The 17,385-nt window shown below is 38.6% G+C and overlaps 1 protein-coding gene across 41 annotated transcripts in view; it reads left to right on the plus strand.

The window, feature by feature from the left end:
• Positions 1-17,385, plus strand: part of TCF4 (transcription factor 4) — a 344,530-nt gene that overhangs the window by 249,794 nt on the left and 77,351 nt on the right. Inside the window, exon 1 of one of the 41 annotated variants that reach the window (XM_072952185.1) lies at positions 16,808-17,058. The exons of the other annotated variants lie outside the window; for them this stretch is intronic. The gene's annotated coding sequence lies outside the window, so the exon portion shown is untranslated. Of the gene's footprint in view, positions 1-16,807; positions 17,059-17,385 lie in introns of those variants that run through there. 41 annotated transcript variants of the gene reach the window in all.

Consider the following 17,385-nt stretch of genomic DNA (forward strand, 5'->3'; position numbering starts at 1 on the left):
TGTCACAGGAAATGTATTTATAGGAACTGTTTTAAGGCGCTTATTAAAAACAAATCTGGCGATGTGTATATCTATTGATTCAAACACTAGAAAGAGGCAAATAGTACATACATTATAGTTAGAAAAAATAGCCATTTGGAACACCAGCAGAAAGCATTTGAAACCACGGATGCTTACCAGTCCTTCATTGTCGCTTTAGGAAACAGACAGCAAAGTCCAGTTGTCCAGTGGACGTGTTCCTTGGATGGAGCCAAGTCTATACCATTTTTTAAAAACTGCCTCCATGCATACACTGGAGAAGCAGATTTTTGTTTATTCTACAGTGTGTATTGTACTGGCTCTAATTCTACATTCAGCGGCTCTTGATTTGGTGCCAGACATCTTGTGGAGATTGTGTATGCCATGCGTTAATTGTTCAAAATGCCTAGCAAAGAGACTTTACATTTCTTGAGTTTCATTTGTTGTTTCGGGTTTGAGTATCCATGCCATTCTGTGGGTCTGGGCTCGGGTGACCCATGTGTGTTTTAACCTAAATTGTTGGCGTTAAGTGTGATTAGCTATTTGTTACCCAAGCTTCCCTCTGAAGACAACATAGCACTGAATTCCTTCTTTTTTTTCCCCCAGTGACAAGTCAATTACTTGTTTAAATTCAGTTTGAACTCTCTGAACTGAGAGAGGCCAGAGGAAGCAGGTTTTCCCTGTGAATAAACAAAAGAAGAAAAATGTAAAATCACTCCAAAACACTGTGATTTTAGGTTGTGGGAAGAGGACAATTAAGCATTACAGCAGTTATGATCTCTTCTCTTTGGATGGGCAGCTATGTATTGGGTTTGTAAAATCAGTTTTCCTCTAACTTCCTAGCAAGGGAAATATTATAATCAATGATATTTTAGGACAAACAAAGGAAAATGTGGATTTTCTCTTACCTTCAGTTATGAAGTATTTCCATGACCAGAGCCCACAACGAATTGTTTCCTTCTTGCTGTTAAATATTGGACCTGTCCTGAACCGTGAGCTTCGTGAAGCCAAAACCTACAGAAAATCATAACCCTAAAAGCTATCAAAGACTAAATCTCGACTATAAACCAGAATGTATTTTTTAAAAATCCGCCCCTCCTCAGGTGAGAGTTTAATGAACTTGACCACATGTATTGTGTGATCTCTTTTCTCTATGGATTAGAGGTTTCAATACACATGAATCCCATTCTCTGCTCAGTAAAAAATTTGAAAGCATTACTACTTAACTACGGAAGAGAGGGTTTTCTTTCTTTCTTTCTTTCCTCCTTTCTTTCTTTCTGTTTTTTGGCAGAGAAAATCAGTACAGTGTTTTTAGGTGCCGTGAATATAAGCGTCTGTCAAATTGTATCGCTGTGTCTGCCCTCACTGAGGCTGTAAGGAGTATCAGGCATTACCTGGTCCACCATAAGTACAGCTCTAGCTCTAAATTTTGATTTTTATAAGTGCTTATATATTCTTATTCACTGGATAGGAATTTTAATAAGTAATTATTTGGTCAAATTCCACATATCTAAAAATAAAGCAATTCCACAAAGATGAAATTATGGCAAATGAAATTGAAAACAAAAGTGGCGAAATTTCCTCCTAATGGTAATTTAAGATCACATCATCATCGCTCGCCAGCATGTGCATGTGTTAAACCGTATAGAGAAACCTATAATTATTGTAATTGCTCTTTTTGCTTTATACTAACAAGCTTCAAACCGTGTTTCAAACTAGTTGTTTTGAAATAGTTATTTGTCAAGTCATCAAATCTCAGAAAGTAAATGATAATGAGCTTTCCATGTTTATATTCTGACTGTTGGTCAGAGTGTTCAGCTTTTCAACTCCATAAAGTTGAGAGATGAAAATGGTTGTTGATTATTTCTGATATCAAGGCCAAAACAATGAAATCATTTTGTGATTCCTTGCTTAAGATGGAAAAAAAAGGGGAGGGGGACATTTTAATTCCAAAATCTCACAGTTGGGAATGCACTCTTAGAAGAAAGTTTTCCAATGAATAAGTAGAAATCTCAGTCAGCTACCTAAATTTTTTGAAGCTAAAAATTAGGATATGAAATCTTTAGCTTTTTTTCAGATATACCACAGTGAGTGCTAACATAAAAAGCTTCATATTGAAATAGCACGAGCAGTAATATTTTCCAGGGCATTTTACATATGGCCCTTTTTTTGCAAACCTCACAGTTGGTTCCGGTAGCCTCATGCAGGTAGGCGCTGGGTTTTAAAGTTTTCAATAGTATTATCGACTCTGTAAATTCCATTTAGTATTTTAGAAAGCTATTTCATATACTTGCTATTTTCAGAACCATGATTATAAATGAAAGTAGCTGGTATAAATGCATTACCTTTTAAAATGATTGTTTAGCTGTTATTACAGAGCAAAAATTTGCTTAGGTTCAAACTAATACGATTTTTCAGTTCCCCACTGATTCAAGAAAACAAAGCATATCAAAGGAAAAAAAACATGCAGGGAAAACTTCCTTTAAGTGAGCTTACTTTTTGGTATTGTTGACAATATAAAGCATTTTAATTTGCTCATTTTAAAATGACAATGATTTTTTTTTCTTCTGTGCTTGATTGCTTAGGAGAAAATTCTGTTGATTTTGTTCTGTAGGTTTAAGCTGGTAAGAATTCACCAGACGCATAAGCATGATATTGTGGCTACATCTTGCTCTTCTGCCTCTGATTAAATTTCCAAAATCCCTGCATGAGATTCACAGATGCCAGTTTGAACATTTCTCTGGGGCTAATTTCTTAGGAAGAAAAGATGGATCAGTTACCTACTTGGTTAATTTTATTTAATCCCTAATTTCTGGTGGGTCTGAACATTTTGAATATAGTGTTGATAACTGATAAGCATCCTTAGAACACTAGGCGATGGCATTGTTTCAAGGGAGAATGAGGAGGAAGGACATTGGAACACGGAGGGAAGAGGGCTGGGGAGAAAAGTGGCCAGGAAAAAAGATCTAATAGCTGGTGCAGTCTTTAAATACCTTTCCAACTGATCTACAGGAAATTGTGCTGAAGAATTGTTTGTTTCCTGTTCCACTATAAATGTGGTTTGCATTACACTCCCTATTTGTATTTTGTCTTGCGCTTTTTTTTTTAAATAAAATTGCAGCACCGCTACTTGAGAATTAGTGATTTCGTCCTTGCAACTTATTTTTTAACTTTAGCATCGTTTGATTTTAGACATTGTCATATTTCATTATTCTGAATGTACCGTGAGGGTGTTTCCAAGCCTGCTTGCAACTTCTATTGCTGTGATGCCTCTGAGGGCAAAAAAAAACCAGAGTGCTTTAGTGTCATTTCTTTAGAATCACCATGTAGGCCATACATATCGTCAGCAACCTGCTCCTTAGGAGACACATTTGAAAAAAAATCTAAATGTCTGATCTCATGAAAATGTATAGGCGTTAGATATGATGTGGCAATTTTAAAAGTTGTTAGAATTCAGGTTTACTTTTATCTTAAGAGGAAATGCATTCAGGAAATATTTGCTCCGTATACATCAAACTTAAATATCTGTAAGTGAGAATTCCAGGACAGACACACAGAAGATTTATGAGGCTGTTTTCCATTTTCCTCTAATATCATCAGAGTTACCACAAAGCTAATTTTTCACAGTCAGTACAATTTAAAGGTAATTTTAGATGTAAACCTTTCAGAGTTTGTATATGTTTGGGTTTAAATTAGCCCTTAAGACTTCAAAAGAAGCCTAAGGTGACACAAGGTAAAGTTACACACGGTAAACATTATTGATTAGTGAAAAAAAAAGATTTGGAACTCTGTGTATTTATAAAATATTTATAATCTATTTAGGAAATCATCATAGTCCTAAATAAAGCCGTTATCTCTGTTTCAGGAAACACAGATAAACAGTCACAAAACTGAAAGAGATGCTTCTATAAAACAGTTATATTTTAAACTCTGAAGTGATCTGCTAAAAAGTTATCCATGGAATTTTCAGAAAACTTCACTAGTTGGAGGGTTTTGGGGGTTTTTTTTGTTTTTTTTTTTTTACATTTTAGAATCTGTAATAAACTATTTGGCACATTTACTAGGTCATCTTAGGCATACAGACTACATTTTGTTAGGCAAAACAGATTTATTCTTCTGAAGAATAGTTCTTAAGGTTTGGGGCTTGAAAATGGCTCGAGAATTAGCTACTAGTCCACCTAAACTTTGGGAGCCTTTCCTTTTTACAGTGCTGAAGATTTATGACTTAGGTTCCAAATGACAACCTTTTATTAACAGATGTATTTATGTCACAATACCATATTCTGATTAGAATTTTAAAATTCACGTTTCTGATATTTTGGTCTTGAAATTCCGTGTTGCTTCAAGTCCATACTTAGTTTTCTTCAAATTCTTCTTCCTTATTTCTTAAAGAAATCTGCACATGCTAATCAGGGCATTTTATTCAAACGTCATTTAAAAGGGACGTGATTCAGATAACACTTTATTTGGGAGACTACTCCATTTAAAGGCAATCCATCCTCAAATGGGGATAAAGAGTGGGTTTAAAACACCTGAGAAGTGAAGGGTGGAAGCAGTATGGATGATGGTCTAATTTCAGACTCCACCGGAAAAATGTGCAGGCTTTGGCATCCTCCAGGGACCTGGGGCTGGGCTCTCCTAGAGACCAAATTACACTCCTCTGAAGAGAGGGCACGTTGAGGTAATTGGTAGGACAGAGTGGAGAAAGTTGAATTCCAGCTGCTTCCATTGTAGCTGATCTGAAAATGAATAGGGGATGTTAAGAGTGGAGGCTAACATTTGACTTGGCTCCTTCACCTCCACAACCTAAGGGTGAGAATTATAGAGTCCTGAGTGACTGCACCAGTAATGATCCTCTTTAAGGGGGAATTGCTGTGTTGGGAAAAACCCTCACACCATTTTAAAAATAGTTGATGCATTTACCAACCACAGTCCTATTACTGCAGCCCCAATAAAGTTTATCCACAGTTTGGAAACACTCCTTGTTTTTATCCTTAGCCATCTAGTGAACGTGTCTTGGATTCTCACCTCTTTGGTTACCATTTTAAAATGCTCGTAATGAAAGACATTCGGAAGGCACTGGAGTCTCATCTCCAAGAAAAGAAGCAAAAAATAGAAGTGTCTACGCTCTCTTTCCCTCAGAATGTATGCTCTTCTTCTTCTTTTTTTTTTTTTTTGTAGGAGAATGATGCTGTAGTTCTCAATAGCTTTTCTAACGAATAAAACAAATTAAATTGATGTTACATGCATATTTAAACCCCATCCAGTTAAGTACTGACGTGATTAAAATAATCAAATGTATGACTTAAAAAATTAAAAAGGATAAATTCGGTACCCCATTATTTTATTGACTTTTAAATATAAATTGCAGAAATGTTTACATTCCTAATGGCATTATTAAGCTAAACTGACAAATCAGAGGGAAAAAGTTGATTGCCCAGCACATTATTATTTTTGCACCTGTTATGACAATTCCGAAATGGAGGCCCAGAGCATAGGAGCAGGATGGATGTTGCTTTCTTAGGCCTCCTTTGTGTTATGTGGGGGTTGGGATAAATGTGTAACAAGACTAGTTTCACTTTGTAGTGCCTTTTTGCCTGTTGATGTGATTAAACGACTACAGTGTTTTTCGTGTAGCTTTGAAATTAATATGCAAATAAAAGGGGATGTGAGGGCCCTCCTGTACCTGCTGCAGGAAGCCTCCCTGAGCAGAGCAGGCGGGCGAGATCAGTTCTTAGTAGAAGTGGTTTAGGTATAAACAGCGCCCACTTTTCCACTCGAGCCTGTAAATCTATAAGGGACAATCGGGAGAGGAGGGGCCTATCAAATTAATTTAGGGAGAGTTGCAGATCAGGGCTGCAAATCCTTTAGGTTTTTCTTTTCTGGTTAGGTTTTGGCCAGGAGGTTGGTTGACTTGGAGTTAGTATATTAAACAATACCGTAAGTTATCTAACGTTGTCAGTGCTTTGGTTTGAAAGGTGCGTTTTTCTTTCATGTAGTTCTTCCTGGTCTTAATCGTATGCTATCGTTTTGCGAACATTGGAGCCCTGTTTCTCCATGTCACGTAGGTGGCAATGATCACCGACTAATATAATTCTAGAATTTCTCGAGTGTGCATTGTCCGCAGTTAACTTCACACAGACAAACCTAAACTTTCTGCAGCCGGTAGAATAAACAATATTCTTTTTTTTTCCTTTTTTAGGTTCTTTAAGAATGTTATTATGTTCTTAGAAATATATAATGACATTAGATTTGGACTGAGGGGGAAAAGTATCTTTATTTCATCCCATCCAGCAGATAGTTTGAATTTGTTAAGAAGTGGTTAAAACACCATTATTTCCTAGAAGATATTAGTTAACGCTATTCATATGAGTTTAGATTTTTGTCCTGTGTAATAATTTAAATTCCTAGACTTTAATAACACTTAATGTGTAGCATGGATCCCACTTAATCTCCCCCCTGGCTTCAGAGCAAAATGTTTACATAAATGAACTCTCAAGTTTTACATCGACTATTTAACTCTGTCTTTCCAGAGTTAATACTGTTTCCATAATTAAACATGTTCACAGTTAGTTCCATAGGAGTATATCTTTAAAATTCTGTTCTTTCCTGTTTTTTTTTTTTAAGCCATCTGTTGGCTGGGTCAGCAGAGAAATGGGAGCCTGATTTTATTTTAAAGCAAGTAAGTTATTGCTCTCCTATTGTATTAGGCATTCAGCTTCAGAGAGAGTAAAAGATAAAATCCCATCATATTTTCATTTTGTTACATTTGCAGCAGAAATGTGTGCCCAAATTGGTTATTTTCAACTCATGACAGCTGTGATATTTAAAATGCTCACAGCTGTTATGACTTAAAATTGATTTTTCTATTAACACCTGAGAAAAAGACCTGTGCCATATTAAAAACTTAAATAAGGTAACTGTAAAATTAGATATGTTGATGTGAATCTGGTCACCCTCCTTCTCAGAGGTTGCAGAGTGCAGCGAACCTCTTGGATGCTTCCAGGGAATGAGCTAAAAACTGCTGGAAATAGATGTGTGATTGTTAAATGCATTTACCTTCAAAAGAATTCACGTGAGAGCAGATCTTCTTGGCCCAACTTTACAGTGTCAGTTTTGCTAATAAAACCTTGTAGGATTCAGTTTCCTTCATTAGCCCCAAGAAGGATGCCTTACATGAACCATGATGAGATCCTAACGTCTAAACTTTTTTTTTTTAACCTCTCAGATATGACATTGAGAAATGCAAAACCACACTAAATTGTTCCTTATGGAGGAAGTTTTGGTTTTATGGCTCTTTTCCTCCATCATTTTTAGATGATGAAAAAAAGAAAAACAGATGAACAAGGAGAAACAAATCATGCCTAAGTAGTTGTAGGCTAGCACTTGTTTTTGGAATCTGTCGTACGTTTTTAAGGTTCCCTTTGCGGATGCATTTTAACCTGACTTGCTGCCTGCATTGAGTTGAGCTCTTTTGATGCTCATCTTCTTGGAATGTTCATTGATGGAATCTTGAATGTGGCAAGAGACCACCGATTTAACAATATAACCGATCCAACAAAACTTAAGCACGTTTAGGTATGGAGACAGTTTCACATCTTGACGTAGATGGTGTGGTGTATCGAGCATACAGCTGGCCTGATGTGGAATTATTTATAGATAGATAATTGTGCCTTCACAGATGCATCACCAATAGGGAGCTATGTAGATTAAACTCTTTGGCTGGTCCTAGGCTTTTTACCTGTGTAACTCAATCGGAATTGAAAGCATGACAGCTTTTATGATGATAAATGTACGGCTGGATCAGAGAAAGTACGGATGGATGGGTGAATAGATGGATAGATTACATAACTAGACAGTAATAGATCATGCCAATTATTTACTACTCAACTTGCTTACTCATCAAAAATGTACATACTGCACTGTTTTTATTATTGTGTATAGTTTAGAATAAGTTAGTGGAAGATGGTAAGCATTTCCCATCCCATAGTCATATTACAATAGAGACGGTTCCACAAGTTCTAGAAGGAACAGAGATGACCTGTTTCAAAGTAATAAGCTGGGACTGATGTGCACCACCAGGTCACAAGGTCAAAGTGTCGCATCCTAAGTGATTATGAAAATAAACGTTTTCTTGTTTAGCTGAAGGAAGATATTCCTAGAGATGACCATGGTTTATGTGAAGATTTAGGAAAATCAAAGTGGGCTATTTGTTCCTGATGTACTGACTATGAATAGATAGCTTTAGAACAGTGGTGCCCCCCAGGGGATGTCCAAAAATATCCGAAATATTTGTGATTGTCACAACTGCAGGAATAGGGTGGAGGGCTTCTGTCTGGCACTTAGTGGGAGGAGGTCTGCATTGCTGCTCAGCATCCTCTCGTGCACCTGGCAGCCCCTCCCTCTGCTGAGGTTGAGAAGTCCTGCTTTAGATGTAGCATATCTGCACCTTAGTAATTATTTCCTGGCATGGTGAGCCATCTTATAAGTGATGGTAGCTTCCCATTCTTTTCTTTTTTCTTTTCTTTTCCTTTTTTTCTTCTTTTTCTGCTTTTTTTCTTTTCTCCCCATAACAATCCTCTCTCTCTCTCTCTCTCTCTCTCTCTCTCTCTCTCTCTCTCTCTCTCTCTGTCAGTCTCTGTCTCTCTCTCTGGCAGAGTACATATAGTATTGTTTGGACATTTCCACCATTTACCATGAAAATGTGAGATTTTATTTGGGATGCAAATATAGTACGTTATTTGTAAACCAACTAGAATGGCTTCAAAGCAGCTGTTCAAATATGTTGAGTCAATAATGTACATTTCTCCATACGTTAAATATGTATATTTGTATCTTACCTTTCAAACTATCCTGAATTCTCTCTTAGTGTGACTGTTGGTTTATTGGAATTATTCTAAAGGAAAAGTTTATCACCATTAATTTTTTTCCTGTTGGGCATAGAAAGGAAGTAAGTCAGCATAAAGAAACTAATTAATAATTAAAGTTGAGTATTTTTGGCATTAAGGATATTGTCTGCATCATTAACTATGTCCTCTGCATCAAGAAAAGATTAAAGATGAAAACCAGACATTCAAGACTCTTTTCAGCTTTTCCAATAACACAGCTTCTTCCTCCACCCGCAACTGGGGACCTCTCTTCCTGCCACTACTGTGCTTCCATCAATTTTGGGTAATTCTCGGCAGTGATTTGGAAGTGATTTTAAAACCTTGATTGCCTTCCCTAACACCCTGTGGAGGAAGGTGGCGGTATCTGGTGGCTGAGTCTTACACCTGCCAACTTGTGGAACCCAGAAGCACACCTCACGTCTTAGATGCCAAGGTTCGGAAAGAGCTGCCAAGTCTGACAGTGACTACTGCCACTCTTCAATTTCCTCCCCATGCCATACAAGGTTCTCTGAGGTTCCATGGAAGTAGAAATGGCAGCTCTGATCTGAAGCCTGTCTTTGGATGTGCTTTCAATTATTGCTCAGCCCACCAGCTGTGATGTTTCAATTCCACCTCACAAGCATCCTCAGATTCTGTCCTGAGAATCTTCCTGTTTCTCTGAAGCTTAGTGCAACAGGGTTCTAGTAAAATCACATCGATGCCTTTGGGTTTTACTGTGTCTATCACAGCTGAAGCCACCTTACAGGATGGCCCTAAGTTGACATTAATTTTTATTCGCTTTCTACCTTTTGCTGTTCAGAGCTATCAGTACTCACAGTGAGTAATGGAGAAAAAGATGTGTAAATACATTGATGTGTGTGCCAGGCAAGAAATAAAGGTGACCATTTTTGATGATCACTTCATTGATTTGGGTATTTCTGTTTCTGGGAGATGGTAAATACTTTTTTGAACTGCAAATTTACTATAAGTCAGAGCTCTCTGGGAAGCATGGACCTTACTTTTATTTTTGATCGATCGTTGATTATCTGTGTTGGACTCTCAATAATTATCATCTGTTCCAGTATCATTCTCTAAATAACCTTAAAATAATAACTTGCTTATACATCACTTTTAAGATTTCATTCAGGGGAGCTTGCTTGTGTGGTATTTGCCAGATGTGTATGCAGTCTAAAAATCAATCTTACTGTGAGTTTCTTTGATTATTAGGAAAATGGTTTACAGCTAAAATAAAATTTGTGGTAAATATTTTATTGTAGTAATAATCATTGTTCAATAAAATACACCTGCAAGCCTCAGTTCTTTCTGAATATGCTCTTAAACACCTTCTAATTTAATGCTTCCTGCACTGTAGTAAGACAGGTGGTCCAAATATTGTTAACCCATTTCACAGTGTAGATAAAGCTCAGCTGTCCACTGAGGCAGCCACTTGCCACATGTGGCTATTGACGTTAAATGGAAATTAGTGAAAATGACATGAAATTCAAAAAATTCAGTTCCTCAGTCACACTAGCCACACTTTATGTGCTCAGAAGTCTCGTGATCAGTGGCTACTGGATGGGACAGCTCATATGTTGAACGTTTACATCATCGAAGGAGGTTCTGTTGGACAGTGCTGGTCTGGGGAGGGGTCATGTTATAGGGTTAAATCACTTGCTCAAGATTATATGGATTGTAACAGAACTAGAGTCACTTCTGTATATTTCAATATATTTTTTAATTTTTGTAGCTTTATATTCCAACATCTAAGGTAAGAATGGATATTTTAATGCTACCTAGCATTTTAGTGAATGCATAGCTCATCTGCATTCGTCTCTTTTTTATATTAAATGTAAAGCTTGATGAAGAGAAACTGTTCAAAGAATACAGCCCATTGTCCATCTGCACACAATGGGAACCCTGAATCGCCTTCCTCTGAATAAGAGATTCTCCAAGAGAGGGTCTGTGTCTTAGTGCATCTTAATACACTTGTTAGCATATTGTGGGCAGCCAAGAAGTGTTTGTACAGCAAAATGAACAAGTCACACATGCACCACGAGTGCCTGAGCCTACACGTACATGTGCAGTTAGGCAAGACTCAGGTAGGACTCTCCCCAGGTGCTGGCCTCCATGGAATTTTGAGAGCTCTTACCTTTGCTCTGGCCATTCTAGTACACAGTAGAATTTTATTAAGAGAAAAGCAATATGTGTTTACTCTTATACTCCAAATATATCTTCATAAGGGGAGAAAAAGTCTACATGTCTTGTCTTTATCACTCGTTTAGTCCCTAACCTGACTGCATAATTTTGAAATCTCATTTCCCCAGAAGCTTTCAAGCATTTAGAGGGTAAATTTTTACTCTTTATCTTCCCTTTAAAGATTAGACCAACAATATGCATGTGGAGGTGTTCAAATAATATTTCTTGAATGAACCAATCACTATTGAAACTTTTTGTAATGTCATGTTTCTCAAGGTGCCCTCCTATCCAGCGTAGCCTCATAGGACATTTTTTTGGAGAATGAATGAATGAATGAAAATACATATCTTTTCATTCCACGCATCATTAAGTTGGAGACTCGTGCCTGGTGAAGGTTGATGGTGCTGGTGACCGTCTTCATTCATCTGAACACACTCAAAATTGTATCGATTATTCTTCAATTATGTCTATGCATGGCAGTGGATGAATGGGCTAGCCCTAGGGTATTGTTACGCACAGGGAATGAGTGTGTCTGTGCTGTGTACCTACACTATCTTAATAGATGAGATGATTGCAGATTTTTCCAGTCATCCTTTTGTTGGACACACCAGGAGCCCAAAGTGGCACATCCTGGCAGGTGCTTTGTCCTTGAACTTCTAATGGTAATATGCAAGCCATCATTTCTTTTGGCAATAATCATGGTGTTAAGAGAGATTTGTGTTCTGTGCACTCTTTCAGCTCGTTCCATGTTTAGTTCCTGTTATGCAAATACTGCTTTAAACTTAGAAATTCCAATTTGCATTAATATTTTGGTTTCATAGAGCTAGCTATTGCATTTCACAAACAAGTGCATTTTAATGAGTATTGGCAGGATGTAGAAAAATGTTATTCATTAAATTCTATTGTAGAAAATGCAGTAGTTGGTTGCCGAAATCATTAAGACAAAATATAATGTGTGTTGAGGCCACAGGGATATCCGTCTTCAAGAATGTTTGGCCCTTACTGCATTCAGTGCTGTTCTCACAGCCATGGAGGATGGGGGTTATTATGATAAATAGAAGCCAACGTACCACTGACATTTCGGTTTATTTTTAAAATGTAAGCATACTTTACTTTTTTATATTTGCCATAAGGCCATAGGGAATTCACCTCTGAGTTAATGTGAAGGACTTTAAAAGTCATAAACGCCAAGTTGTAAAGTGGTGTATTCCTATTTCTTACATTTTGATGTTAAACCCTAAAATGAGGTTTTTGCTGTCTTTGCTGTGTTATTATTATTATTTTCCTTCCTGAGATTTTTTAAAATCAAAATTGCAGGCATAAAATTTTTTGATGGGCAGTGTGTGACAAAATAAAAATTTTGCAACTGGATTTGCAGAAGTGAACTATTTTAACACATGGACTTTTAAATGCTGCTGTCATGTTGTCGTAACTTGTGGTCCCTAGTTATAATGAGCTTTTTTGGTGGTGTTATTGCAGTTGTTCCTCCCCCCCACACCAAGTCTTCAACTCACTTTTCCCAGAAGGAGAGTTCCAAGCCTTTGAAAATTCTCATGATTTTGCAAATCCACTCTATTTTTGTCTAGAATACAGGAAAGTTAAAACTGTGGCTGGTAGGATGCCATGTTTGGAATCCAATTTTAAAGCAACCCTTTGCAACCCAGGGAGTGAGGCTGACATCTTTGTATCTGTAATGAAGATAATTATACCTGCAAGGTGACATCACTCGCGAAGTAACAAATGCACTAGAAAACTGAGTCCCTGGTCTTCTCTGAATTCTGTAGACCACTTTTGGCATTTAATACTAAACACCTCTTTCATGCTTGTCGTTTGAGAAGTTGCTTTCAGATGAATTTACTAAAGCTGACTGACACAGGGTTAAATTAATTCTTTTCTTTATTACTCAAAGTGATACAGACCTTTCTTGGACTAATGTAGCTTAATTAGTGGTCAATTAAAACTGAACATTGCTGAATTGAAGTTCTTTGATCAAACTCCCTGGCATGAGTTCTCTTTCTTTAACTAGCCACCATCTTGAATTCATTTGGAATCAGTAGTATAAACAAGTTTGAAACTGGTTCTTTTATAAGAAAGTCAGCAGGCTTGTATAACTGTGGTTTCTTTTTTTACTTCTGTAGGCGGTGATTCAAAGGCATGTTAAATGAAAACAGTACTACACCCTGAAAAAAAAAATACATTTTTAAAAGTAACACTAAATAGTCAGAAAACAGTCAGTACCCCCACCTATGTATTCTAGACAGAAGATAAATTTCCCAATTTCAGTGGTTAATTTTGTTGTTACATAGAAGGCTAAAAGAAAACTCTTGCCCTCACAGAGTCCACAGTTATAATGAAAAGTGAAACAAACAGACAAAAACCAAGCTGGGGCTTGGGAGAAAGATGGGACAGGCTCCGTGACAACATATCTGTGTAGGTTTACCCCAGTCGCCCCCAAATTCATTCTTTATCCCTCTTGGGAAGTGGTGGGGAGACACGCTTAACTCACCTGTTGATTTCGCCTTTTCTTTTGGAGAGCATGATCGCATCAGTGAGGGCTGAAGATGCAATGGCTTTCAGACCAATCGCTAGTGTAAAACACGCATCGCTTTTTGAAGAATTTGGGTGATGTTGAAAAAAAAGAAAGAAAAGAGGGATGTGGGGGAGCCAGGAATTGGGGCAGAGGGCATCACCGATATTTCTAAGTAGACCAGCCTCTTCCTTTTATGCCTTTGCATGTCTTCATATTTAACTTGTGTGTGCTGTTCTCATCAAAACATAATTCGATAGCATTCAGTCATCCCCATTGTTGAGAGCCTCACAACCTAAAAACACCATAGCTGGCATTCAGTTAGTACTATTCATTTTAAAGTATTAATTAAAACTGGCACTTTTGTGCTGGAAATAAAAGTAATGGATTAGGAGCATTTGCTTAGCCTGGAATGGCTTCTTTTAAGCTCTGCAATTTTCACAGAGGAAAAGGTGCAAGGAAATTTTGGAAATGACCTTACAGTGTTTTCCCCCACCAATGACAGCATTTTTGTAGTTTTCACTACTTATATCCAGAAATTACAGTTATAAACAATAATTAAGATAAAAAATGTATCACTTGACAGAAAGAGAAATTGTTTAGAGTCAATGTGCCTTTCAGCATTCTCCCTGAAGGGCTGATTAGAATGTAATAATTGGGGGATGAGAGTGGGAGGAAGACGACAATTTCATTTAATTAAAGATAATTTATTTTACTTTAAATTGGTGATGTCCCACATGAATAAGAGTAGATTTAGCAGATAGATTTATTAATGGGTACTGACATCTCAGTTGACATAAAAAGCAAACATTTTCTTTCCTTATTGTTTTTTATTGTGTCTCCGCACCTGACATGGCTGTCTTCCTTCTTTACGGAGCTGTAGAGGTTTCCACCAAATATGCAATTATCAGTTTATCGGTGAAACCAATTTGAACCTCTGTTGAGTTAAAAAACCAGGCCAGGAGCCCGAAGAGCTGCTCACACTAACGCCGGAAATGCTGCCTTCTCCAGTGACAGTTTCTTGACTGATCTTTAAAATACTCAGTTCCTGGATTCCAGGGTAACTTCAGCATTTTGAATGAAGAGCATAAGATTTCCTTTGGTCTCTGGCGGAGTGCTGGCAGGAAAATTCCTTTAAGCGAACAGGTGCCTTGAATGTCACAGATCATGAAAAAGTGTCACAAAACGATCGTTTGCATGGCTGAGGTTCATTTCTGACACGGAATTGTGGAGAAAGTATGACCCTTGTGTAATAGTTTTATTGTTGTCTCATGCAGTTGCAAACAGGTCCTGGAAATTAGGGAAATGTTTTAAAGTTCGAAAGTGGATTCAGAAAAATGCATGACATTTTTTCACATAGTCTTCTCAGCGTGTGATGGTTGTTTTAATGGAATTTTTTTGGCAATAACTGTTCTTGTCTTTCTGTAAATCCTAAGGCACTTTCCTTCTGCTTCAAGCAAACTGTATTCTATTTTCCTAATTTCTCTTGCATCATCTTTATACCTTTTGCCCTTATATCACTTTCCTGTTTTCTCTTGTTCCGTCATTTCTGCATCCTTGTCTAGTGTGTTTGATACATTATTTCTTCTCTGAATGAAATCCAGACCCTCTGGCCACCTCTTTCTCCCTGGGCTTCTTTTTCTATCCAGAGCTTCCTCCATTCACATCAGCCATCTAGTTTTCCCTCCATTCACTTCTCTTCCTGCCTGGTGGCTCTCATTTGCATATAGAGTTCCTTTAGGTTGATTCCCTCTCCTTGTCGCTTCAGATTTCAGTGCTGTGTCTTTCTAGCTCGATTTCAAAAATTAGCGCTGTGTGACTGTGTTTTCCAAATGCAGCGTCTCTTTCTTGTCTTTTTTGGAGGTGAAGATCGTGGGGGAGTTTTTGTTCAGTTGTAAGCCAGATGGATTTATTTTACCCTGTTCTGCCATTTTCCTATTCCAAATTGATGGGAGATCAGAGATGATGTTTTTTAAGGATTAATTTTTATGAAGTCTTGATTGTCATGTTGTCTTAACCTTTTCCTTCCCCTCACCCAAAGCATCATATTCCTTTTCTTTGTTCACCTAAGTGAATTTTAATAACCTAATCTCTGAGACCCTTATGTTACCCTGACTTCCTGCCTCTTTTATCCATCTTTTTAAAATCATTCTGTGGTATCCTCACTTTACCTTTTATCTTTTCTCCTTCTGTGATTATTATGGAAAGCATGATGATTTCCCCCCAAGTCTACTAAAACAAAATGCCGGCGAAAAGGAAGTTTACAAGGAATGTTGTTTGCAGAGCATTGGGGAATTCCATTTGGATTCTGAAATTCTACTAATTTTTCCCCCAGGTTGTATAGTCATGATTCTGGGTAGTGGGGACAGGAAGGCAAGTGTTCAAATTGACCCTTAATTGGATGTGAAAACCCTACTGGTCAATTTTCATGAGGGAGAGTGACCCTACATTTATAGTAGTAGGTAAGTTTGGTTGTCCTGGTTGGCCAGTAGACTGGTTCAGAGGTGTGTGTGTGTGTGTGTGTGTGTGTGTGTGTGTGTGTGTGTGTGTGTCTGTTCTAGGAGCAGGGTTGGGAGAGTAGAGGGTGATCTGCGTGGCCAGCCACTGTTGCTTTCAGAGGCTCCTGCTGGCCTGGAAAGAAAAAGGTACTTGGGTCATTATGAAGACCTGTACTCTGGCCCAGTGGTGGTGGTGGTTCCTCACTCCTGTCCCATTTCCAAACTATCTTCTTTCTTTTCTCTCTGTTCCATTTTCCCCCAGCAGTTATTCCTCTTCCCACTTCTCAACACCTTCACCTCTGTCTCTCCCTCCCCTTCTTTGCTTTACTGCTCTCAGATACGTAAAGAATTCCATTGCATGGGAGGCCACCCCCCTCCACGGCAAAAATCTAGACGGGATGCGTTTGTCGGCCAGCCTCTCTTTGGGACCCTCTGTATGCTCTGGGAAATGTCACAAATGTTGAAAAATAAATAAAGGAAAGGACAGCGACTGTATCCCACACCGGAAACCCCACCACTTTCATTCTGTAGAGAAGGCTTTCGAGGAGAACAGCCTGCTGTATTCCCGGGAGGTAACGGGAACTGGGAGTGGTCAGTGGAAAGCTGCTAAACGGGGTCCAGATGCAGCTCCATCCCGGGAAAGCCTTGTGCTTGGTCATTTGGGTGGCTGGGCTGTCCCACCTCCCAAGCTCATCCTGGGCCCTCCCACCCCCAGGCCTCACAGCAGACATCTGCTGGTCTGACTCCCCTGTATCCAGCATGAAGTGCCCCGGCTCCCTCCTCGCAGGGATTCGGTGCTGTGGTCCTGCTTGCTCCTTGTCTGTCAGATTGCAGTTCTGATGCTGTCAGCCATGTCTGACCAATCAGCAAACAACACCACAGGATGAAATTTAAACAATGCAGATGCTCAGAGACAGGGTTATGTTGACTGGACCTCCAAGGGAAAGCAGAGGTAAGGTCAGAGTCTCCCCAAAGTGGGTTTCCTGAGCCTGCCTGATCTGACAGCCTGCCCAGCCCTCCTGTGCTGCTTTGGCTTGAATGCTGCCCACTTGCTTTGCCCTGCCTCCTCCTTCCCCCACCACTCACCAGAACTTTCATTTTAATTTGCTGCCCTTGTTACTTTCCTCCCTTCATTGATTCACTGCCTCTTCTCTTGGATCGGTGCTGAGTGTCATTATGAATGTTCCTGGATCGCCTCTGGGCTGAGGGTCCTTGGAAAATGCCACCTTCCTTCAGGGCTTTGGTGGCCACCCTTGGAGGAGGAAGAGAGTTCTGCTGA

The sequence above is a fragment of the Vicugna pacos genome, chromosome 30, assembly GCF_048564905.1.
Source record: "Vicugna pacos chromosome 30, VicPac4, whole genome shotgun sequence".
NCBI classification, from domain to species: Eukaryota; Metazoa; Chordata; class Mammalia; order Artiodactyla; family Camelidae; genus Vicugna; species Vicugna pacos.